The 23,812-nt window shown below is 43.1% G+C and overlaps 1 protein-coding gene across 1 annotated transcript in view; it reads right to left on the bottom strand.

Moving 5' to 3' along the window:
- Nucleotides 1-1,747: 1,747 nt before the first annotated feature.
- LOC125887559 (general transcription factor II-I repeat domain-containing protein 2-like) overlaps nt 1,748-23,812 on the bottom strand; it is a 476,753-nt gene continuing 454,688 nt past the window's right edge. Inside the window, exon 3 of the mRNA XM_049574503.1 lies at nt 1,748-1,819. The gene's annotated coding sequence lies outside the window, so the exon portion shown is untranslated. The remainder of the gene's footprint in view (nt 1,820-23,812) is intronic.

Raw genomic sequence — 23,812 nt, 5'->3', positions numbered from 1 at the left:
CACGTATGGAATTGAAATTGATAACCTAAAAGTCTTTTCACAGAATCCCTTGCTATTGGATCATTATCTGATTACTTTTGATTTCTCTTTAGTCGATTACACGCCACTCAGCAACAGTTACTATACTAGATGTTTATCAGATAGTGCTGTCGCAAAATTTAAGGAAAAGATTACTCCGTCATTAAATTTAATACCAAGTCCCTCAGTAACAGAGGTTTCCCGTACCGACTTTGATCATTTTGTCGATAGCGCCGTAGGCTCGCTGCGAACAACACTTGACTCTGTAGCTCCTCTTAAAAAGAAGTTAAAAAAGCAAAGAAAGTTCGCTCCTTGGTATAACTCTCAAACCCATAAGTTAAAACAAATATCGCGAAAATTTGAAAGGAATTGGTGATTAACCAAACTGGACGAATCTCGTTTAATCTGGACAGACAGTCTCAAAACAAAGAGGGGCCTCCGCAATGCCAGAGCAAACTATTACTCAGCATTAATAGAAGACAATAAGAACAACCCCAGGTTTCTTTTCAGCACTGTAGCCAGGCTGACTGAGAGTCAAAACTCTATTGAGCCTTGTATTCCTTTAGCCCTTAGCAGTAATGATTTTATGAGCTTTTTTAATGACAAAATTCTAACTATTAGAGGCAAAATTCATAGATAGTACCTATCTAACCTCAAACACAGCTGTAAAACCTAATATATATTTAGATTGCTTCTCCCCAATTTCTCTTCAAGAATTGACCGCAGCGATTTCTTCATCTAAATCATCAACATGTCTCTTAGACCCCATCCCAACTAGGCTACTTAAGGAGGTCTTTCCTTTAGTTAACACTCATATATTAGATATGATCAATATATCCTTATTAACAGGCTATGTACCACAGTCTTTTAAGGTAGCTGTAATTAAACCTCTACTAAAAAAGCCCACCCTGGATCCAGAGGTGTTAGCCAACTATAGACCAATATCTAATCTTCCCTTTATGTCAAAGATCCTTGAGAAAGTAGTCGCAGACCAGCTGTGTGATTTTCTCCATGATAATAATTTATTTGAGGAATTTCAGTCAGGATTTAGAGTGCATCATAGCACTGAGACAGCACTAGTCAAAATTACAAATGACCTTCTCATTGCTTCAGACAAAGGACTTGTCTCTGTACTTGTTTTATTAGATCTTAGTGCAGCGTTTGACACTATTGACCATCAAATTCTACTGCTGAAACTGGAACACTTAATTGGCCTAAAAGGTTCTGCGCTAAGCTGGTTTAAATCTTATTTATCTGATTGTTTTCAGTTTGTTGACGTTCATAATGAATCATCCTTACGTACCAAAGTTTGTTTTGGAGTTCCGCAAGGTTCTGTGCACGGACCAATCCTATTTACTCTATATATGCTTCCTTTAGGTAACATCATTAGAAATCACTCTATAAATTTCCATTGTTATGCGGATGATACTCAGTTGTATTTATCGATGAAGCCAGAAGAAACTAATCAATTAACTAAACTCCATAACTGCCTTAAAGACATAAAAACTTGGATGAGCACCAATTTCCTGATGTTAAATTCAGACAAAACTGAAGTTATTGTTCTTGGCCCCAAACAACTCAGAGACTCTTTATATGATGACATAGTTTCGCTAGATGGCATTGCTCTGGCCTCTAGCACTACCGTAAGAAACCTCAGAGTGATATTTGATCAAGATTTGTCTTTTAATTCTCATTTAAAACAAACCTCATGGACTGCATTTTTTCATCTGTGTAATATTGCGAAAATTAGGCCTATCCTGACCCGAAAAGATGCAGAAAAATTGGTCCACGCTTTTGTTACCTCTAGGCTGGATTACTGTAACTCTCTATTATCAGGTAGCTCTAGTAAGTCCTTAAAAATTCTCCAGCTAATTCAGAATGCAGCAGCACGTGTACTAACAGGAACTAAGAAACGTGATCATATTTCTCCTGTTTTAGCTTCTCTGCACTGGCTCCCTGTAAAATCCAGAATTGAATTTAAAATCCTACTGTTAACTTATAAAGCTCTAAATGGTCAAGCTCCATCATATCTTAGAGAGCTCATAGTGTCATGTTATCCCACCAGAACACTGTGTTCTGAGAACGCAGGGTTACTCGTGGTCCCTAAAGTCTCCAGAAGTAGATCAGGAGCCAGAGCCTTCAGATATCAGGCTCCTCTCCTGTGGAATCATCTTCCTGTTACGGTCCGGGAGGCAGACACCGTCTCCACATTTAAGACAAGACTTAAGACTTTCCTCTTTGATAAAGCTTATAGTTAGGGCTGGCTCAGGCTTGCCCTGTACCAGCCCCTAGTTAGGCTGACTTAGGCCTAGTCTGCCGAAGGACCCCCCTATAATACACCGGGCACCTTCTCTCCTTCTCTCTCTCTCTCTCTCTCTCTCGTATTCTATTACTGCATCTTGCTAACTCTGCCATTCTGGATGTCACTAACTCGGCTTCTTCTCCGGAGCCTTTGTGTTCCACTGTCTCTCAGATTAACTCATATCGCAACGGTGCCTGGACAGTGTGACGTGTGTGGTTGTGCTGCTGCCGTGGTCCTGCCAGATGCCTCCTGCTGCTGCTGCCATCATTAGTCATTAGTCATACTTCTTCTGTTATTATACACATATGACTATTGTCACACTTGTATACTGCCAGATATTAATACATACTTTCAACATATTGTACCACAATAGCCAGAACTATAATTAAAATATTATTACTTTCAACAATGTTGTTGTAAGCTACTGTCATTACCTGCATCTCTCTCTCTCTCTCTCTCTCTCTCTCTGTCTCATTGTGTCATGTGGATTACTGTTAATTTGTTATGCTGATCTGTTCTGTACGACATCTGTTGCACGTCTGTCCGTCCTGGAAGAGGGATCCCTCCTCAGTTGCTCTTCCTGAGGTTTCTACCTTTTTTTCCCCGTTAAAGGGTTTTTTTTGGGGAGTTTTTCCTTATCCGCTGCGAGGGTCATAAGGACAGAGGGATGTCGTATGCTGTAAAGCCCTGTGAGGCAAATTGTGATTTGTGATATTGGGCTTTATAAATAAAATTGATTGATTGATTAACAATGTATGGTGTATGCTTTATATTTCTTGTACTTGTGTATAAATAATGCACTTTATATTCATAACTTTGTCCAAAGTGAGTGTCGGTTGATCTACGGGGGCACCTGTCTTTTTATTACTTTTCTTTATGCATATTTATTGGGGTTTTTTTTTTAACCTTGTCCACTGTTTTTTTTTTGTGTGTTTTTATGCTGAGCTCTTGCAACTCATTTCCAATGCAGTTTTTCTGCAAATGGCAAATAAACTGATTCTGATTCTGATTCTGGTTCTAACCCTAGAATCCATGTTTCTGCTGGCTTTTTTCGGATTCCTGAGGCGCTCTGAATTTGCCCCGACTGCATCCGTCTATAATCCTTCTCATAACTCCAGTCTATCTGACATAACCATCCATACTGCTGACTCACTCATATTCACGCCCCGAAGGAGCAAAACAGATCAGTTGGGAGTTTCTTTCCCTATCTACTTATTCCGCCTCGAATCCTACCTCAGCCCATACGAGCCACTGACCAAATACATCAGCTCCAGGTATGCTGGTAAGGCATCACCTCAACACCCAATCTTTCTCACTAAAACAGGAAAAATGGCCAATCGATTCTGGTTTCAGAAACACTTACACCAAGTCCTACGCATTTTGGGCATATCTCCAGAACTCTATTCTAGCCTCTCCTTTCACATTGGCACAGCATCCACAGCAGCAAGACTAGGCATCTCAGACCAAAGCATTCAGGTCCTAGGCTGCTGGTCATCCCAATATATATACCTGAGACGGAACCCTCCACCCAGTCTTCAATACATCCTCCCAGACCAGCCTAACAGATGACATCTTCCCTCTACCTCACCCACATCCATTCATCTATTCTCAACATTCAATAACTCCTGTATTCCATTAAACCTTTAAACGACATATTGTTGTGGCGTGGCTCTTGCTAGTGAAATGTAGTTAACCTGTTTACTTAGGTTCGGGAGCAGAACCACGCCTCAACCACATCTCTAATCATCTGCAAAGCCTACTTATGCCGGGTCAACCCATCCAACCCCGTTTGTCTCAAGATTTCTCGACCCACCCTCCCTTTCCCTTCATTGTTCCATCTTCCAACCTCATCCCTTCCCTCATCCCTTCATCCCCTCATCCCATCATCCTCCTACCTCATCCCTTCATCCCATGATCCTCCGATCTCATCCCTACCCTCGTCCCTTCACCCCTTCCTTCCTATTCAATCCGGTGCATACCTCTCCCATGTCTCATTCTAGGCACTGTCGAGGGGGCCAGTGATCAGCTTGGGTGGATATATATGCCTGAAACGGAACTCCCACACTGAGTCTCTCTCTGCCCGGTCTTCAGTACATCCTCCCAGACCACCCTAACAGATGACATCTTCCCTCTACCTCACCCACATCCATTCATCTATTCTCAACATTCAATAACTCTTGTATTCCATTAAACCTTTAAACAGCATATTGTTGTGGCGTGGTTCTTGCTAGTGAAAGGTCTGTACATTCTGAAGGTCGTCAGAGAACTCTGCTTTTCTCTCCATGCTGCATGTATTAAAGGGCCAGGCCAGTCCCAATCACTGTTTGTCTCCATGGATAAGTCCCCCTATATGAGTCCATACCATCCATCCACCCAACTGCAGCTCTTGGAAGAAGATATTAGTTTTTGTACCAATTGTCATTATTTTTTCAATGTTAACATATGGGTACCAAACATATTTTAAAATTGTTCTATAGTTGCAAGCTTCAAAACGTCAGCATTAGTTTTTTTTCCCAAAATTTGTTTAAAAAAGATTTTATTTTAACCAAATTCAAATAAACCGCCTTCCGCATTGTTTCTGCCGTCTAGCGCTTGTCGCAGGGCGTGATGTCACTCTTCCTCGACTATTGTTGTGTGAGTTTTGGCTTGCTCCTGGTTAGCTGAGTAGCTACTATTGTTCATGGTATTTTCTTCTTTGGGCTATATCCTAGGTTAATGTGGCCATTGTCAATTTATGAAATTCCAATATCCGTAGTGGAGAGAATTGAAAGGTCGGTTAGCTCCTATATTAGGAAGTGGTTGGGTGCTCCTAGGTGCCTAAGTAGTGTTGCATTGTATGGAAAAGGGATACTTCAGCTGCCAGTATCTAGTTTAACAGAGGAATTTAAATGTACCAAGGTCAGGACAGAGCTGTTGTTATCTGGGAGTAAGGACATGGTAGTTAGGAGTGTGGTTCCAAATCCAACCAAGGGAAGGAAATGGAACCCAAGATCAGCAGTTCAGGAAGCAGAGGCAGCTCTTAGGCATGCAGAGATTGTAGGTAATGTTCAGTTTGGCCGGGGAGGCCTGGGGCTTGGCTCAGGCAAACCGGTATGGAATAAAGCAGGTCTCAAAGATAAAAGAAAGCTGGTTGTCAAACAGATACGTAGACAGGAAGAAATGCTAAGGGGTGCAAAGGTAGTGGCCCAGGCTAAACAGGGACAGTGGTTGAATTGGGAAAGTGTGAACCTAAAACTGTGGGTAAATGAGGACCCATCATGCCCATTCTGTTCACGTACCGCAACCTTAAAGCATATTTTGTCAGGCTGTAAAGTTAGCTTGTCACAAGGCCGATATACATGGCGACATAATCAGGTGTTGAAATGTTTAGCTGCAGGCATCGAAGGGAAATGAAGACAATTGAATTCAGAAGGTGTTAAGGATAGGAGTTTAGTAATTCAGTTTGTCCGTGAGGGAGAGAAACACAGAAGAGATAAGTTAGTGAGGACGCAAGGGTGTGGCCGCCTAGAAGGTGCTTGTGATTGGGAAATGCAAGTAGATTTAGGGGGAAAGCTTGTTGTTCCCCAGGAAACAGTTTGTACCAGGCAGAGGCCTGACTTATTGTTGTGGTCAGTGAGTCAACGGATAGTTTATTTCATTGAGCTGACAGTTCCTTGGGAAGACTCAGTGGAAGAAGCCTATGAAAGGAAAAAGCTTAGATATGCAGACTTAGGAGCAGAAGCTGAGCAGCGAGGATGGAAAACTAGGATTTGTCCAGTGGAAGTGGGGTGTAGGGGATTCATACCAAGATCAGCTGTCTCACTCCTGGGGGAACTCGGAGTGCGGGGACAGAGTTTGAGGAAGACAGTGAAGGAAATGTCAGATGAAGCAATTAAATGTAGCCAGTTTATCTGTAAGAGAAGAAATAATGTCAGTTGGGGGGCAGCAGGGGGAACTACTAAGCAGGGCACATAACTCCTTGAGATCAGGTGAAGGGATCCACTTCCTCTCAGGAGGAAATATTTAAGTGTGGGAGTGGCCTATTTGAATCCATTTTGTTTGAGGCCATGCGGCAAGGTGAGTGTGCTTGCTGATCCTCTAAGTTCATTAAGCTCCTTTAACTTTAGCTTATATTGTAGTTATGCTGTGTAGCATATGAAATAGAGTATGGTGAATGTGCTAGGAAAGGTAGTATCAGTCCTGTTTCTACCTGGAGCTCGCATGTACGGAGCCTGGGTTTGGTTGAAGATGGCAGTGCTGTTTGGGCTGAGAAAGCCATGTGTAAGTAAGGTGGAAGTCCAGGAAGAGGAAGGTTATTTAAGTGTGGGAGTGGCCAATTTGAATCCATTTTGTCTGAGGCCATGCGGCAAGGTGAGTGTGTTTGCTGATCCCGTAAGTTTATTTATCTCCTTTAACTTTAGCTTGTATTGTAGTTATGCTATGTAGCGTGTGAAATAGAGTATGGTGAATGTGCTAGGAAAGGTAGTATCAGCCCTGCTTCTACCTAGAGCTCACATGTACGGAGCCTGGGTTTGGTTGAAGGTGGCAGTGCTGTTTGGGCTGAGAAAGCCATGTGTAAGTAAGGTAAAGGAGGTTATTGGGTTGGTGCGGGGAGGGGAGCAGTGAGACCTGGCATTAGGGGAGTGTCTCTGGGACGCCAGAGATCACTGTCTAGCCTCCTGGAGGTGTCGTGGGACCAACTAGACGAAACACTGGTGAAAGGAGGTTCCCACCCGATGACCCCAAAGACATGCTAGTTATCACTGCTCACTGGTTTGTATAGTTAAGCCTTGCCATATTAGCTTATCATAGGGCTTAGGGCTTAGGGCTTTTTCACTGAGTGTTGATCCTTTCTCTAAAGCACAAACTTCTTGTGTTTATTTGAACTGAATTCTTAGCAGTCAATCTAGCGAAATTGTTTATCGCCATGACTGATGAAGAATTTGCTTTCTTTGGCGCCGCAGCAGCCATACAACCATATCTATTCGAGCCGATGTCTATGATCTAATGTTACCAGACTGCGGTAACCGGAGCAGCCTGTGTGCATCGGCGACCACCCAATCCTAGCAATTCATTCCAACAAAGGCATACTGACAACCTTCAGATCACCACGAATAAACTGGAGCCGGAACTCGGAACCAGAGGGGCCCACCGGTTCACTTTCTAACAAGTAAGTTGCCTTACTGTGCAATAATGGCTTTGCATTGTATGGGTGCCAGATCTGAACTTTGATGAACACTTACGTTAGGCACAGTAATCTTCCCAAAACACTATTGCTAAGTGGTGGAATACGCCAGAATAAAAATTGTTACGGTTGTAGGTAGGAATACAGAGCTGGTGAGTTTTACACCAACCTAGACACCAATTATGTAGGCGACTGCTACTGGAAGACTGCTGAAATTTGATCCAGTGAAGTGGAACTGTAGGAACTGTGACCTGGTAATATGTTTGTGTATGTTACAAATGGCAAATGACAACTTTCTATTCTATTCTAGGTCCAAGTATCCATCTGAAGATGTGACATATGCTGAATTCCAGGAATTTGAGGAAGCTGAAGCAGAAATGCAGTGACTATAATAATTGCACTGGCAGCATTACCCTGTATGGAACAGCAATATAGTCAGATTGAGGAGCTACCACACATCTTACCTAAGAACAATCAATCACATTTGGCAGATGAATGACTTTTACCTTGAGATGTACTGTTTTAAATTTTAAAATGTTTACAATACCAATAAAACCATTTTGATTTCAAGAAAATGAGGAGGTGAATATGGTTGGTTAAAAAGTAGCCATTATATTTACTGAATGTAAAAGCACAAATGTTTACATTTCTGTGATTAAATTAGCTGACTTTTATCTGTAAATGTCAGGGTTAGACTGACATAAAAAAGAACATCAAACAATAGACAGATCACAGTGTTAAATTGAATCACTGAGCACTATAATTACAATTCAAATTCAATTACACTTGACATGAAATATGTACGTCCATGGTCATTGGACTAGCAGGGAAGTTCTTTCAGATGAGAAGAACATTTCTGTGGGGAGGAGGGGGTCATGTAAGTTCAAAAGTCTGATAATGGAGGGAACAAAGCACGGAACTGTGGGGTGGTCAGGAAAACTTGCTGGGAACAGTGGGGTGGTTTTCAATATTTTATTATTGCTAAGCAGAAAAAGGTACATAATGATGCAGAGGGGTTCCAGTAGGCAAGTCATGCTGCAGGAGGGCTTCAGTAGGCAATTTGTGCTCCAGAGGTGATTCAGTAAAGGCTACAAGTCAGGCGCCAATTTGAATGGAGATAATGGCTGTGTAGTTGTGTCCTGAAAGACAAAAACAGAAAAGGAAACAGAGAACACAGTGATTTTTATGTTTTCAAGCATTCAAAAAATCTATCAGTGCCAGCAGTGTCCGATGTAACATTTTTCCCCCCGGCCCTCATTATACTTGTTATACTTAAACAAGTATATAATAAACACAAATGCAATCATACAAATACAAAAACTTTATTCTAGTTGCACAGTACAATTAGATGAAAATACACATTTGTGTGTGGTGTGTATTTCAGATTTAGAGCTTTTATCATCTCCCTGAGAATATATAACAACAAAAAGTGATTCAAATTAACCACAGCAATGTAATAAAAAATACTTATATGCATTCATGCTTGGGCACTGTTATTTACGTGACAACACCTGAACAGAACACACACACATTGGCTGTATGTTTCTACCGCTCCCCTCGCTGGAAGCCTTGGACCTCCCGCCACCCGCTCCTGTCTCAAACACGGAGGTCTCCCTCTCCGCAGAGCACCCACGCAGCGCATGCCGGCCTGTTAAATAGCCTGTAACCATAACAAGTGTGTGACACAAACTCAGTGCTTTAGTGATTAGATAATGTCGGGCTTGGTTGGGTTCGGACAGAAATATGCAGCCTGTGCCGCACTCTAATGGAAATGCACCTGACATTTTTTTGTTTGTTTTTTTCTACAATCTAGGAACCGTTTGCAGGAACCGTTACTCAAAATGTGATGGAACCAGTTCCGGAACCGGAACTTTGGACCCGGTTCCAAAAATGAACCGGATCCGGATCCCAGCCCTACTCAAAGGTGGTTGAACTTGAAACCGAGGGTCCAGGAGACGAAGGTAATGCTTGTGTAGGTAATGTTCCTTTGTGGAACTGCGATCTGCAATTTGCTCTTTATTGTCGGTGATCAGAAAATGTAGGCCGCATACTCTGTATTTTCTTGTCCCAGCAATGGGTGTGTCTTAAGGTATTTGGGGTGTTTTGGATCCAGCGAAGCCATCGTTTGTGGGATAGTGTGGAACTGCACAAAGGCAATATCCTCTTTCCTGTAAAAAACGCCACAGCCTGGCACACAGCATTGTGTCCGAAAACACTTGTTACTGTAATAAGTAAAGAAAAAAAGCTATCTACATCTCGATTTATCTTTGTTACGGTATGGTTTGGAAACGAGAATAGACCTAGCTTGTCAGCGAACAAGCAGCCGAGCAAGCCTCAACTCTATTGTTTAATAGTCGAGGAAGAGTGATGTCACGCCCTGCGACGAGCACTAGACGGCAGGAAATGAACAATGTGGAAGGCGGTTTATTTGAATGTGGTTAAAATAATCTTTTTAACACAAATTTTTGGAGAGAAACTAATGCCGACATTTTGAAGCTTGCATATGTTTGGTGCCCATATGTTAACACTGAAAAAATAATGACAGTTTGAAAAGAAATAATATCTTCTTCCAAGAGCTACAGTTGGATAGATGGACGGTATATAATGGACTCATGTAGGGGTACTGGTCCATTGATTGGCACTGGCCTGGCCCTTTAAGATAGAATGGTCTCCAGGTTCCCAGCTAACTGTCTAGTGACAATTTTGACTTTCATGTACCAGGCTAAGACCATGGCTGCACCCAGCATGAGGTGTTTAACAGGAGTGAGTTGGACCCATTGCAACTGTGGAAATTACTATTAATGGTAAGAGTCACTGTATGTTTAAGAGCTGTAGCCCAATTCGTAGCCCTTGCATCTGTGGAAACACCATCAGCTGATGTAGTGTAAAAGTTTGTGCTCAATGAATCAAGTAACAAGGTTAAGATACCTAAGTTGATTGGGGAACAAAAAGAGTTATATAATCATGTATAAGGCATTATAAAAGCTTTGAACCTAAAAATGGGCCCAATCAGAATTGGACACAAAGAAAAGTTCTCCACCAATAGAATTGGTTCTGAGTGGGAAGGATTAGCAAAAAGAGGTGGAGACTCATTTGAATCTTCACCAGCATATAAGATAGGGCTCCGAAAACAGATTTTTAGTCACGCTCCGGGGTTTGACTCACGAAGTTGTATGTGTTAAAGCCTGTTGACACATTAAACTTGATTGCATCGGACTTTGCCTGTTTCCAGTGATTCTTTAAGTGTTTGCAGCTGAGCCTAAGAGATCAAATCGACATTTGAAGACGACTAGCAAGAGACAAGAAGTTCAAGGTCGGGAGCCTACAGGCCCACTTCCAGGCACCGAATCTTTGACACTTCACTGAAGACACCTAATCCAAATAACTTGGATTCAATTTTAATTAAAATATGTGGCCCGAAACATCACTCCAGGTTGGTGGAATAAATGCACCTAAAGGGAGGTGAAGTGTGCAGACTTTTCTTTGTCTTTTCAGGGGGTAACTGCTCAAAATCTCGAGCTTTAGTGTCAATTTTGTGAGAGAAGTGGCTTGAGACATTAGGAGTTTAGAGGTTATATAGAATTATATAAGTGCTGGGTGTATTCTGTGCAAATCCTTTGTCTGAGACTGCTACCACACAAGTAAGTCTGTTGAAAATTATTTCAACTTCTTAAATATATTCAAATTCAACTGTAACAGAATAATAAAAAAGCACTCTTGGTCATAACCTATAGACGTGTGCAACTGCTGATAAAAACAGGATACAAAAGCCATAAAAATCAGTTCAGATAAGTAAGAGGGACTACAGTGATTGCAATATTATTTATATTCTCCATAGGGTTGGGATCCAGATCCGGTTCTTTTTTGGAACCGGGTCCAAAGGTCCGGTTCTGGAACCGGTTCCATCACACTTGGCGTAACGGTTCCTGCAAATGGTTCCTCGATTATAAAAAAAAAAAAAAAAAAACGTCACGTGCATTTCCATTAGAGTGCGGCACAGGATATTATGTATGTTATGTTATTATTTATGTCCGAACACGACCGAGCCCGACATTATCTAATCACTAAAGCACTGAGTTTGTGTCACACAGTTGTCATGGTTACAGGCTATTTAACAGGCCGGGCATGCGCCGTGGGTGCTCAGCGGAGAGGGAGACCTCTGTGTTTGAGATGGGAGGGGGCGGCAGGAGGTCCGACGCTTCCAGCGAGGGGAGAGGGAGAAATAAAACAAAATAAGATAAAATAGGAGACACCTGTCTCCCTCTTTTATTTAATTTTCAGCATTTAATCAAGGCGGAGGCTGGCGGCGGGAGGTCCGCTTCCAGTGAGGGGAGCGGTAGAAACAAACAGCCAATGTGTGTGTGTTCTGTTCAAGTGTTGTCACGCAAATAACAGTGCCCAAGCATGAATGCATATAAGTATTTTTTATTACATTGCTGTGGGTAATTTGAGGAATCACTTTTTGTTGTTATATATTCTCAGGGAGATGATACAAGCTCTAAATCTGAAATACACACCACACACAAATGTGTATTTTCATCTAATTGTACTGCGCAACAGTTAGAATAAAGTTTTTGTATTTGTCTGATTGCATTTGTGTTCAGGGCCGCCCCTCCCTAAACGCAGAACACACGCTGAGCGTAGGGCCTCATCTTCCATGGGGGGCCACATTTTGCACGAGGGGATGCATTTGCGCATATGCGCAATGGATGCACACATGCGCTACCGTGAGGCGCACATAGAATCAGCTCGAGGAAGGAGAGAAGAGACCTGACCGCCCGTGCGTCGCTGCAGTGATTGACAGCACTCGACATCTGAACAATCAGAGGGGTGCGCTGAGGGAGATCAGACGCCTCCAGAGAGGGGAGAGGGAGAAATATAACAAAATAAGATTAAATAGGAAAAACCTGTCTCCCTCTTTTATTTTATTTTCAGTGTTTAATCAAGGGTGGGGGATTGAGGTAGTGGAAGTTACTTTCTTTTGATTAGTAATTGATGGCTATTTGTGACTCAGATTTGTTTATTTATTTATTTTAGTTTGAAGTTCTTTTATTTAATATTTATTTATTTATTTCAGGTTGAATTTTTTATTTTATTTGACTCATACAGCCAAACTACTGTATCTACAGTACATTTGTTATTGCCAGTAAAGGTTGTCAAGTTAAATGGCAAGTTGTTGTACGGTCATTTTGTACCTATGATACATTTGGGATGGGGGCCTCCAAATAAAATTTCGCTTAGGGCCCCAATTTGGTCAGGGGCAGCCCTGTTTGTGTTTCTTATATACGTCAGTATAGCACTTAAGAATAGCAAGTATAATGAATATAATGTAGGAATCGGTAAGAGGAATCGGTAAGGAATCGGACCGTTAAGAAGGAATCCGTAAGGAATCGGAATCGTTAAAATCCTAACGAGTCCCAACCCTAATTCTCCAGAACACTCTTTTATGAAGCTTTATTTATTTATTTTGATAAAACAAGCTGAAATTTATGTGATTAATTTGGTGTCATCTCTTACAACATTCCAGACACTGTTGACATTGTGTTTATATATATCCAGCCATACCTCCACCACCCTCAGCGCATTACGCTTCATCATCTCACTCTAGTCTGGAGGGGGTCCATGTCATTGGTCCGACAGCCCATTGGTCCGACATCCCATTAGTCTGACGGTCCGCAGTGCTGAATGGCTCCCGGCGGGCGTATTTCTGCCTTGATGGTGCGCCGCGACCGGCTCTGGGTCAGCTGGGAAAGGCTTGAGGCGGAGCAGGCTCACGGCTTATGTGTTTGCCACCTTCTTTTTCATTTTAACCCACACCATGATCTTTTCCTAACCCTAACCAAGTGGTTTTTGTGCCTAAACCTAACCAGACCTTAACCACAGGGCATCATGATGATTTTGGAACGGACTTCGGAACAATGGGTTTAATATGGTTGGAACAATGGGCTGTCGAACCAATGGGCAGTTCCCTTCAGTTTAGTCTGATAGCATGCTAACGTTCACTAATTGGCACCGATTGGCATCAAACACAAGTACAGCTGAGGCTGCTGAGAACAGTGTTGGGCAAGTTACACTGAAAATGTGCTATTACAAATTACTAGTTACCTACATTTGAAAGTAATTAGTTACTTTACAATATTACTCTTGTGTAATTAGTTATTTATTAAACCACTTTTGCGTAGCTCAGAAGAACTACTAGGCCTGTTTCCACCGCAGGAACTTCGGGGTAATTTTACGGGGCCGGGGCCGTTGGTGCGTGTCTTCACCGCAGGAACCACCCCCGAAGGACAGAGTTCCGGAACTTTTACGGGGGCTAAACAAGTCCTTGCCTCAGAGTAGGTACTCAGAACGGCCCCGAGAAACTCCTGGCTGGGGCTTGAGGGTTACTTGGTGCTGATTGGATATACTCAAGGAGGGATGTGATGTCAACAGAAAGCAACAAAATAGCCAGCATTTTTAAAACTCAGCAGACGAGGGTTAGCTCGTTCATATAGCTTCCGCTGCCATGTAAAAAAAAAACCAACTCACTAAATGGCCCGTGAAAAAAATATTTTTTTCAGCTCATATCTTAGTTACAACATGATTGAGCTAGCAAAGCAGTTTTGTGTTGCTATGTGTGGTATTTATTCAGTTTTGGGAAATCACAATGTCTAAATCAGTGGCTGCCGCTGACAGGGACAGCTAACAGCAGCAAAGCTAACATCAGGACGTCATCTGTTAAAAGCCTCCCATTGTCGGATACAACATGAAACTACTCCAGTTAGCTCAATCATGTTGTAACTAAGACATCCGCTGGAAATTTTGTTTTTTTCCATTTAGTGAGTTATTACAGACACCACTAAGGGCTAACAGCTAACGGCGTCCCTACGTCAGCCCGGTAAATGGTTGTGCAACAATTAGGTCACATCCACAGCCCCTAACTTTACAGGAACCTTCCTCGTACTCCGCTCTCTCAGTCGAGACACGGCGGTTGAGAGTGCCAAGCGAGAGGACGTTCCTGTAAAGTTCCTGCCCCCCAAATAGTACCAGGAACTTCTTCAGTGGAAATGGGCCTAATGTTGATTTTAAATGGATGGGAGTCATGTTGTTTCACAGCAGGTAATCAAAGCACAGAAGCTTCAGTTTATTACAGATCATTTCAAATCCAGTGCTCCGCAGGTCTGACCCATTCATGCATTCACATACAGTGATTACTACTTTGTATTAAAATGCCCTGCTTATATTAATAATAGTGTGATGATAAAGAACCATTAAATAGCCTAAACCTTTTAAATAAATGAGTAGCCTTGGACACACTGAGGGTCAGGCAAAGGATCAAAGTCTGATAATTATGAGCTATGGATCAATATTTGTGGGCCTATGATATGAAACACAATAAACAAATGTTGAGGCTAAAACAGCTCGACAAATTCAAATTTTGATCTGATGATGGTGCTAGTTGGAAAGTCAGAGGATCACAAAGTATTTTAGAGACATCATCTGGAGACGTCTGCACTGTCTGGACCAGAGTGGAAAACTGACCGACACTGCCCTCTCTACAGTTACATTGGCATACGTTTCTGCAAACCATGGATACATTACATCCACACATTATTTTGTAGCAGATACGTTGAAACTTTATGTTTCTCAGCAACATTATGGTGAAGATGTGGTCAGGTTTAGGTATAAACACAGACACTTTATTTTACTCAACACTTTTAGTCACTTTATTCATCTTGATGTTCATTTTTATTTTATTTTTTATTTATCTTGTGCTGCTGTGATACTTAAATTTCCCCTCTGGGGATCAATAAAGTAGATCTTATCTTATCTCATCTTATCTTAAAAGCACTTGGTTATGGTTAGGAAAAGGTCATGTTTTGGCTTAAAATACCCATTTGGTGACACACAAGCTCCACAATTTCCCCACCACATATTTTCATTCCACCATCAAGGTTTCTGATCTCTCAAAGAACTTGCAAGCAGCTACAAGAATGTAGCTGATATCAGCTCTTTGTCAGTTCCAGCTAAAATTTTTTGCAACTATGGGTGCTTTTTGGAAGAGTAGCCTGATCATCCTGTTGGGGATATGGCTAACCACCTACATACCCGACACAAATGTGGAGCTACCAGGATTCGTCGCCGTGAGAGCGGACAGAGACAACAAAGTGTGTGGAAAAAGTAAAGGTGGGGGTCTCATACTGTACGCTAACAACCAGGCCTGGAATTTTGTCATTTTAGGGGCAAGGCCATAAAATCAAACAATGATTTTAAGTCCACGCTCATAATGAATTTAAGGACTAATGATGTATAACTATCTGTGAAATGAATAAATACAACAAGCTCAAGTAATAATAATGAGTATAATAAGTAATAATGTGATTTATTTAATAGCACTAATAAACCCAATTTGTTTTAAATATAGGACAACCAGGTTCATGTATTTAAGCAAACAATCTTAAATATTAGGCCTAAATATTTTTTGAGTGTACATGATAAACTGATTCACTGAACAAGACTGGCTTACAGTTATTTTTGATGTGTTGTTAGATAGCTAACAAACAAACAAACTACAGCAGGGCTATTCAATTACTATTTCAACTGGGCCGCATTTCAAAACCAGATCATGTCTACGGGCCACATTTTTGGCAGCGAGTAACTGATCCACTTTTTTTTGCATACATATATATACATATATATATATATATATATATGTATATATATATATATGTATTCATATATACAGGCATGGCCCTCCTCAACATGATGCAGAAACATTCTAAAAAAGAGCTATCAATGCACAGAAGCATAATGAGTAACATTAACAGTATCTAATAACACACACTATCTCTCTACCACCATCTCCCTCTCCTCTCTCCTCCACACACACACACACACACACACGTACACACACACACACACACACACACACACACACATGCACACACCTCACCTCCTGAGGCTTTCCTTATAGGTCAGTTACACAGGATATAGTTTTATACAGTCCATGGCAGCAACAGTCATGTTCACAACAACAAAGTCACTATTTAAAACCCAGTAATATCTGACTGGAATATAAATATTCCTCCTGACATCACAATTCTGAGTGAAGAAAGTCACGTTATCTCAGCATGAAGAAAAACATCAGTATCAGTCATTCATCCTGGTCTCTGTCCCTCCTCTACTGAGGACACTCACTGTCTGCAGGTCGGCTGCCTCAGGTACATGTTCAGATAAAGTATTAGCCTACATACAGACAGCATTCATTTAGTTTGTCTTTAACAGTGTGCTGTTAGCACCGCGAGCGCGATGTGCTTGTGTCGACCGCGATCATAAATCATAACAGCGGTGAATGAGAGAATGTGGACAGAGCAGATTGACATATGGCTTTCTACATGCTGATCACATGTATTGATAAAGTATTGGCTCGGCTGGCAGAGGTTTTATTGCACTTACTCACCGTAACAAGCGCAGTTGTCGTCAACTAGAGTAATCTTGAAGTCATCTGCACCGCGGCCCCACCGCTACACAACGATGATAACCTACATGAAACCGAAACTTTAAAAAGTTACGCCGATAATAGCGGAGCTTACTGTTATTGCGGTGTTGATTAACCTTGGGGGACATGACAGTAAAGCTGTACCCCCCTAGAATCATTTGAGACACAATTAATAATTTTTGAACAATGCAGTAGTATTTATTGAAAGCACAATGTAAGCGGTGCTCATTATAATCACACAATAATGTGCTATATAAATCTTAAAAGATTTAGTCCCCCCTCCCATTCCTAGTAGTGGTATATCCCATACTCTTTCTGACGGGCGGGGCTGCTTGGCAGCAGTAGCAGCGTGTGGCTGGAACCGCTGTCCACATCACGCATCGCAGGGTAAGATGTTCACTCACACAGACACAGTTTAACTTACACAAGTTACAACACATCCCATTTACTGTTCCAACAAGCCCCAGGCCCAGGCTGATGATATAAACTGTCTGCAACATTTCTCCTGCATTGTTCAAAAGCCTACTCAGTTACGAGCGCTGCTAAGCTAAAGGCTAATGATTAAGCTCAGAGTTTAGTGATAGAGAGGACAGGAGAGAAAGAAGAGGGAGAGGACAGGACAAGAGCAGTCAGTGGCGGAGCAGCTCGTAGCTATGTGTACCTGTCTGTAGGCTCTCCACCTGTCAGTGAGACAAACATGAGAGACGTGCAGTCTAACCGCGTGCAGTCTAACCCGCAGTCATTACGCGCGGCTATTATGCACGGTTGTGGTGGCTCATAGCTATGGGTACCTGTCTGTAGGCTCTCCACCTGTCAGTATGACAAACATGAGAGACGTGCAGTCTAACTGACGAGGAGCGGTCATTATGCGTGACTATTACGCATGGTTGTGAGGTGCGCAGCTGCAGCTCTCACAGCACACTGTTTATAAACCAGTTTACCAGTTTAATTGCAGGAAATGTTTGGTTGTTAAGCCATTTCTCATAAGTACAGATATTCACTCTGCCTGTTGGAGAGATAGAGAGAAGATTAAAGCGTCAAACTGCGGTAAAAGATGCTGTATAAAAGACAGGCTACAACTTTTTTTCCTTTTTTTTTTTTTTGCCCCTGCTACTACCTACCGAGGGAGTTTACTGACATCATAGCCATCTGTGTTTACATTCCCCCGAAGGCTGATGCAGCAGCAGTAGCGTGTGAGGCTGTACACACCACGAATGCAAGGTTACAAACCCAGCATCCAGAGGCATTTTTCAGGGGACTTCAATCATGTAACCTTAGACTCCACGCTGACTGTTCTGCATCAGTATGTGGACTGCCCAACAAGAAAGAACAGGACTATAGATCTGATGTATGCTAATGTACAGGACGCGTATTCCGCCACCCCCTGCCCCCCTTGGAAAGTCTGATCACAACCTCCTACACCTGCAGTCCCTGTACACACCACTTGTAAGGAGGCAGCCCATGACTACACGATCTGTCAGGAGGTGGAGTCCTGAAGCAGAGGAGACCCTCAGAGACTGCTTTGAGATCACAGATTGGAGTGTGCTGCTAGAGTCACATGGTGAGGACATTGAGGGCGCGACACAATGTCTGATGGAGCACATGAACTTCTGTATGGACACGGTGGTAGCTGTCAGGACAGTGAGCTGCTTCCCAAACAACAAACCCTGGGTAACCAGTGAGGTGAAGGCTGTCCTGAACAGGAAGAAGAGGGCTTTTAAAAGCAGAAACCAGGAAGAGATGAGGCAGGTGCAGAGGGAACTAAAACTCTGCCTGAAGGGGGCTAAGGAGGATTATAAGAGGAAGCTGGAGAGGAAGCTGAGGGAGAACAACATCAGGGAGGTCTTGGAAGGCATGAAAACCATCACAGGCTGAAAAAGAAGAATGGTGACACAGTGGAGGGGAACACTGAGAGAGCAAATGAGCTCAACACCTTTTTCAGCCGGTTCAGTTCCCTGAGATAGGGGTGGAGGATGTTGTCCTGTACCTCCAATACCAGGCCCTCTCTTACTTGGATATGGGGAGATGCACTGTGAGGATTCTCTTCTTCGACTTCTCAAGCGCATTTAACACGATCCAGCACCCCCCTACTGCAAGAGAAGCTGACCAGCATGCAAGTCGACCCACACCTCGTGGCCTGGATCACGGACTATCTCACTGACAGACCACAATTTGTCAGGCTGGGAGGCAGTGTATCCACCACAGTGACCAGCAGCAGGGGAGCACCACAGGGGAATGTACTGTCTCCTCTCCTCTTTACCCTATGCACAGCAGATTTCCAGTACAATTCAGAACTCTGCCACATACAGAAATTTTCCGACAATACTGCTATTGTGGCATGTGTTAGAGGAGGGGAGGAGAAGTACAGGAACCTAGAGAAGGACTTTGTCAGGTGGTGTCACAGAAACCAGCTGCAGCTCAATGCTGCAAAAACCAAGGAGATGGTGGTTGATTTCCGGCGACCGTCCCCACCTCCATGGCCAGTCAGCATCGAGGGGGTAGAGGTCAAGGTTGTGGGATCCTACAAGTACCTTGGGCTGGAGTTGGACAACAAACTGGACTGGTCACTGAACACCGACTCCATCTACAGAAAGGGACAGAGCAGGATGTACTTCCCAGGGAGGCTGGCATCCTTCATTGTCGCACAAAACTCCTGCAGATGTTTTACCAGTCAGTGGTCACTGGTGTCCTTCTTTTATGCCGTGGTCTGCTAGGGAGGCAGCACCAGGAGGAAAGACAACAAGCGCCTGGACAGGATCATCAGGAAAGCCGGTTCGGTTGTAGGCATGGAGCTGGATTCTGTGGAGGCAGTAGTGGAACAAATAACTTGGTCCAGACTTCTGGCAATACTGGACAATGCCAGCCAACCTCTGCACACTGCCATCACACAGCAGAGGAGCACATTCAGTGGTGGGCTGCTGTCACAGAGCTGCTCCACTGACAGACTCAAAAACTCTTTTGTCCCCAGGGCTATCAGACTGTAACTCCTCTGGTAGGAGGGGAGAGGGAAGGGTGGAGGATGTGGGTTGCTAAGCACCTTAATATGAAAATGAGTCTAACAGGCACTTTAGCACTTCACTTTTTTTTAAATATTTATTAAAAGTTTTGTGTTTTTTATTATGCCTTTTTATTGTGTAAACAGGAATCCACTTATTGTGTATCTTGCTCACGTTTGTGCGCTTGTGCGTGAGACCAGTGCAAGCATGTGAACACACATGAAGGCAGTGCCCATGTCTCACGGTCTCGCGCAAGCTCACACACGTCAGCTCAGTGTACAGAGAGGCAGTTAGAGCTACAGGCTACAATGAGGCTAAAGACAGAATTCAACTTTTTTATGTCGGGGCTTCAGGAAACTTGGATCACTATGGACGAGCAGTATGGAGATATTTTGTGGTTTCAATTATGTGTTCTTGGACGTTTTAATCTGGGTCGCCGTCAGCCATTAGGTGTGCAGTTGTGCTGCTACCCTCTCCCCCCTCGGATCTCTACAAGTGATGTGAGGACTCGAAAATTTCACCAGAGCCTTTCTCGGCATGAGCGTGAGTAGATAATGGCTGAATTTTCATTTTTTGGTGCACTGTCCCTTAAAGGCCTGCAGGGAGCAAGAACAGGTCCTCCGAAGACCCGCCTGGTGCCAAAGCCCGGGACAAAAACAACCTGTTCATGATGCCAATTTGTAGTTTATCAGGCCTTTCTTATTCGCATAACAAAAGATGGTGAGATGATGGTGAAGAAAAGAATCCGCTGATACAAGCTTTGTAGGACCAAGAAAATTTTATTTCAGCAAACCAGTGTCAGATCAAGCTTTTATAGTTGCTTGAGAGAGATTCAGCCCAAACTCTTCATTTTAAAGCCTGTAAGACATCCTCATTCATATTCATAATATTACCTCTTTTCTGATAACATAATGAGATACAAAGCCATCCTCCTAACTAAAAGTGGTCATTCCTTTCTCCAGTTTCAGGAAGTTCTTTGTCCATGCAAAACAGACTGATGTAAACATTCCTTTAGTTTCTTCTTGTAGCTTTCTCAACGTAAATTCTCAATGCATAATAACAAAACTGACAGCGGCGCCTTCAAGTTGGGCCCCTCTTCACAGTATACCACCTGTGAATCTATACAAAAAAAAGAACCCCTCAAGAGGTTCCCTAGGGAAGCAGCGCAGTTAACCTTTTAGCCTTCCATGACATATGTGCCATCCAGTTACCATATGTGTATGTACCCTGTAGATGACCTCTTGTATCTTGACAGACTCATGGATTCCGGTTTACATCTTAAAGCCATAGGATCTACAGCACAGTCAGAATGATGGATTCATCCTTACATTCAAGAGCAGCAATCTGGGTGGACAGCAGCCGCTAACACTACAGTCAGCCAGCATACTAAAAATAATCAGCATTAATGTACATCTAATGAGCAGACACCTCAATACCATTCAGGTCTGTGGGACTCTTACATGCACCACAGAGCTCAGTGAAAGGCATCCGCAGCATGTAAGAAGAGATGCAGTGTGAAGTCATAGCAACTGACTTTGTCAATCACTGGTGTTAGTATAGTGACCCTTTTCAATCCGAGCCAGCAAGGGCCGTGCCCTTCACACACAGAGACAGTAAAAATTGAGCTGTAGGCTAACAGAACACTTCACAGAACAGACACACGAGGTGTCATGACAGGTGTATCACCACCACTGCAGCTAGGGCTGAGTGTCATTTCAACAGGGCAAATCCTTAATCTTAATCATTTATTTGACTAGGGCTGACCCAAAAAATTCGAAGCTTCGAAACTTCGTTCGATGGCACGGAATTTGATTGTGAAAAAATAAATTTGAATATTCAGCCTTTCTTTTCTCCTGCTTTTTTGGGGGACCTTGAAGGCAACACCATCTCCGACGGGGAAATAGCCCGACGTGCAATGAGTGGAGACCTATTATCCTGCTTGAACACCGACAACTAAATTCTTTCAACAATGTGACTGAAAATGATAAAATAGATTTTAGTGATGTAAAATAATATGCTGATGGTGACATTTTCCAGCGGTCTGCTGTGCTCTCAGTCTGGTGTCAGTGACACATGCTGCTCTGGGCCCTATTTAGATGGTCTAAAGTGGACGGCGGAGGGCGCATAATCCATGTCGCAAGTGTCATTGCTATTTAGATGCAAGCGCAGTTGTCATTTTCACGCCCTGCACCCTCGTCGTCTAACTAGCAAATGAACTTGCGCTTCTCTGGGTGTGTTGGTCTAAAAATGAGGAGTGGTCAGGCGCAGTCATCATGGCGCGTTGCTAGTTAGATGACGTAAAAAGCAAATGTGCCAGTGACCAACAAAAACCTGGGGTGCGTCCCAAGTCCCTTAAATTTACTGCTAACCACCTAACCTAGCCACCTTACCTAACTGTTTAGTCCCTCCCACTGAGGAAAACATTTAAGGAGTCAGGAGTTAGGAGTGAGGAGCGAGGATTGCTGATAAGAGACATGAGACGGCCTTACTCTGAAGCGTCACGTAAAGCGACGTCCTTTTCTGATGACGGCGGCACAGCTGGATCTGCTGCATAACGGAGCCAGCGTTTGGCGTAAGTCCCAAGTCACATTATATTCACTGATTCACTTGAAATGATGGGCAAACGTTAACGTTACTCTTTGTAGTCACGTAGGCATGTGAATGACAGCGTTTCATTGCAAAAAATGCATGTAACGGGTACTTACACTTTCGCTGTTTCTCCGCCATCTCGTTCAAATGAGACAGACGTAGGGGGCGGGTATTTATACGTCATGGCCTCAAGCTGAAAAAGACTTCCTGTTAGGAACCTCTCGTGTTACCTTACTCATCGCACCTAACAGATCCCTCCTAACGCCTAACGCTAACTCCTTACTGGCAAGAATAAGAGACATGAGACGGCCTTAAATGTGGCGGAGCTCAAACGACTTCCGGTTCAAGTAAGGAGTTAAAATAAAATAAGAGACGTGGGACGCACCCCTGGTCTAAAGTCAACGGCGCAGTATTTTGCTGTTAAACAAGTTAGTAATATGTGTCTCTAGGCGGGTGCACAATGCGCATGCACTCTGCTCAGACACACACGGAGCAGCCACATATGCAAAAGATAACAAATAAAAATATGATTACAATGTGAAAGGTTATTTTTGTGCACATTAAAATATTTATCAGAAACACGTCTTAATGGTCAGTCATTAATCAGAATGATCTAATCGCAGTAATAATGGTCATCATAATCCGGGAGGTCCAAGCTCGCAGTGTCCGAATATATGGAACTGCGAGCAGACCTCCACGGGCTGATGATGCATAGCCTGTAAAATGAACTTGTCTTTCCCAAATGAATTGTGATCATTTTGGCATGTAATCACAAAATCAAAGATGTGAAAACGTTTGATAAACTTTATTTTTGACATAAACACAACAATAACCAGCTTCTAGCCCTACAAGTACAAATGTACATTTAAAAAAAAAGCTTTTAGAACGTAAAACTGAAGATCATCTTGTCAGGAGGAGGAGGAGGATGCACAGCGGCCACACAGCCCGCCGCACAGCAGGGGGCACCCGGGGGAAGCTCCGCAGCCAGCACGCAGCCAGACCAGACGGGCCCGGGTGCAGCCACGGGACCAGCCCTTCCTGGACCTTCGGGCGGGGGGGTTCAGGATGCTGGAGAGGGAGCTGGGCTCTCTAACCTCCCGGGTTAAAATAAAATAAATTGAATAATTTACAATTTGTTGACAGCGTTTTTCTCGTGCGTTCTCTCTTTCTCTCTCGCAGTCTCACTCTGTTTCTTTTCTTTTGACTTTTCTAAGATGGCAGATGCTGAATATATACTCCCTATCTGATGCTGTGGCTGTTTGTGG

The sequence above is a fragment of the Epinephelus fuscoguttatus genome, linkage group LG4 (assembly GCF_011397635.1).
Source record: "Epinephelus fuscoguttatus linkage group LG4, E.fuscoguttatus.final_Chr_v1".
Classification (NCBI taxonomy): domain Eukaryota; kingdom Metazoa; phylum Chordata; class Actinopteri; order Perciformes; family Serranidae; genus Epinephelus; species Epinephelus fuscoguttatus.
Note: the sequence above shows the minus strand (reverse complement) of the source record. Positions and strands in the feature narration are given on the sequence as shown.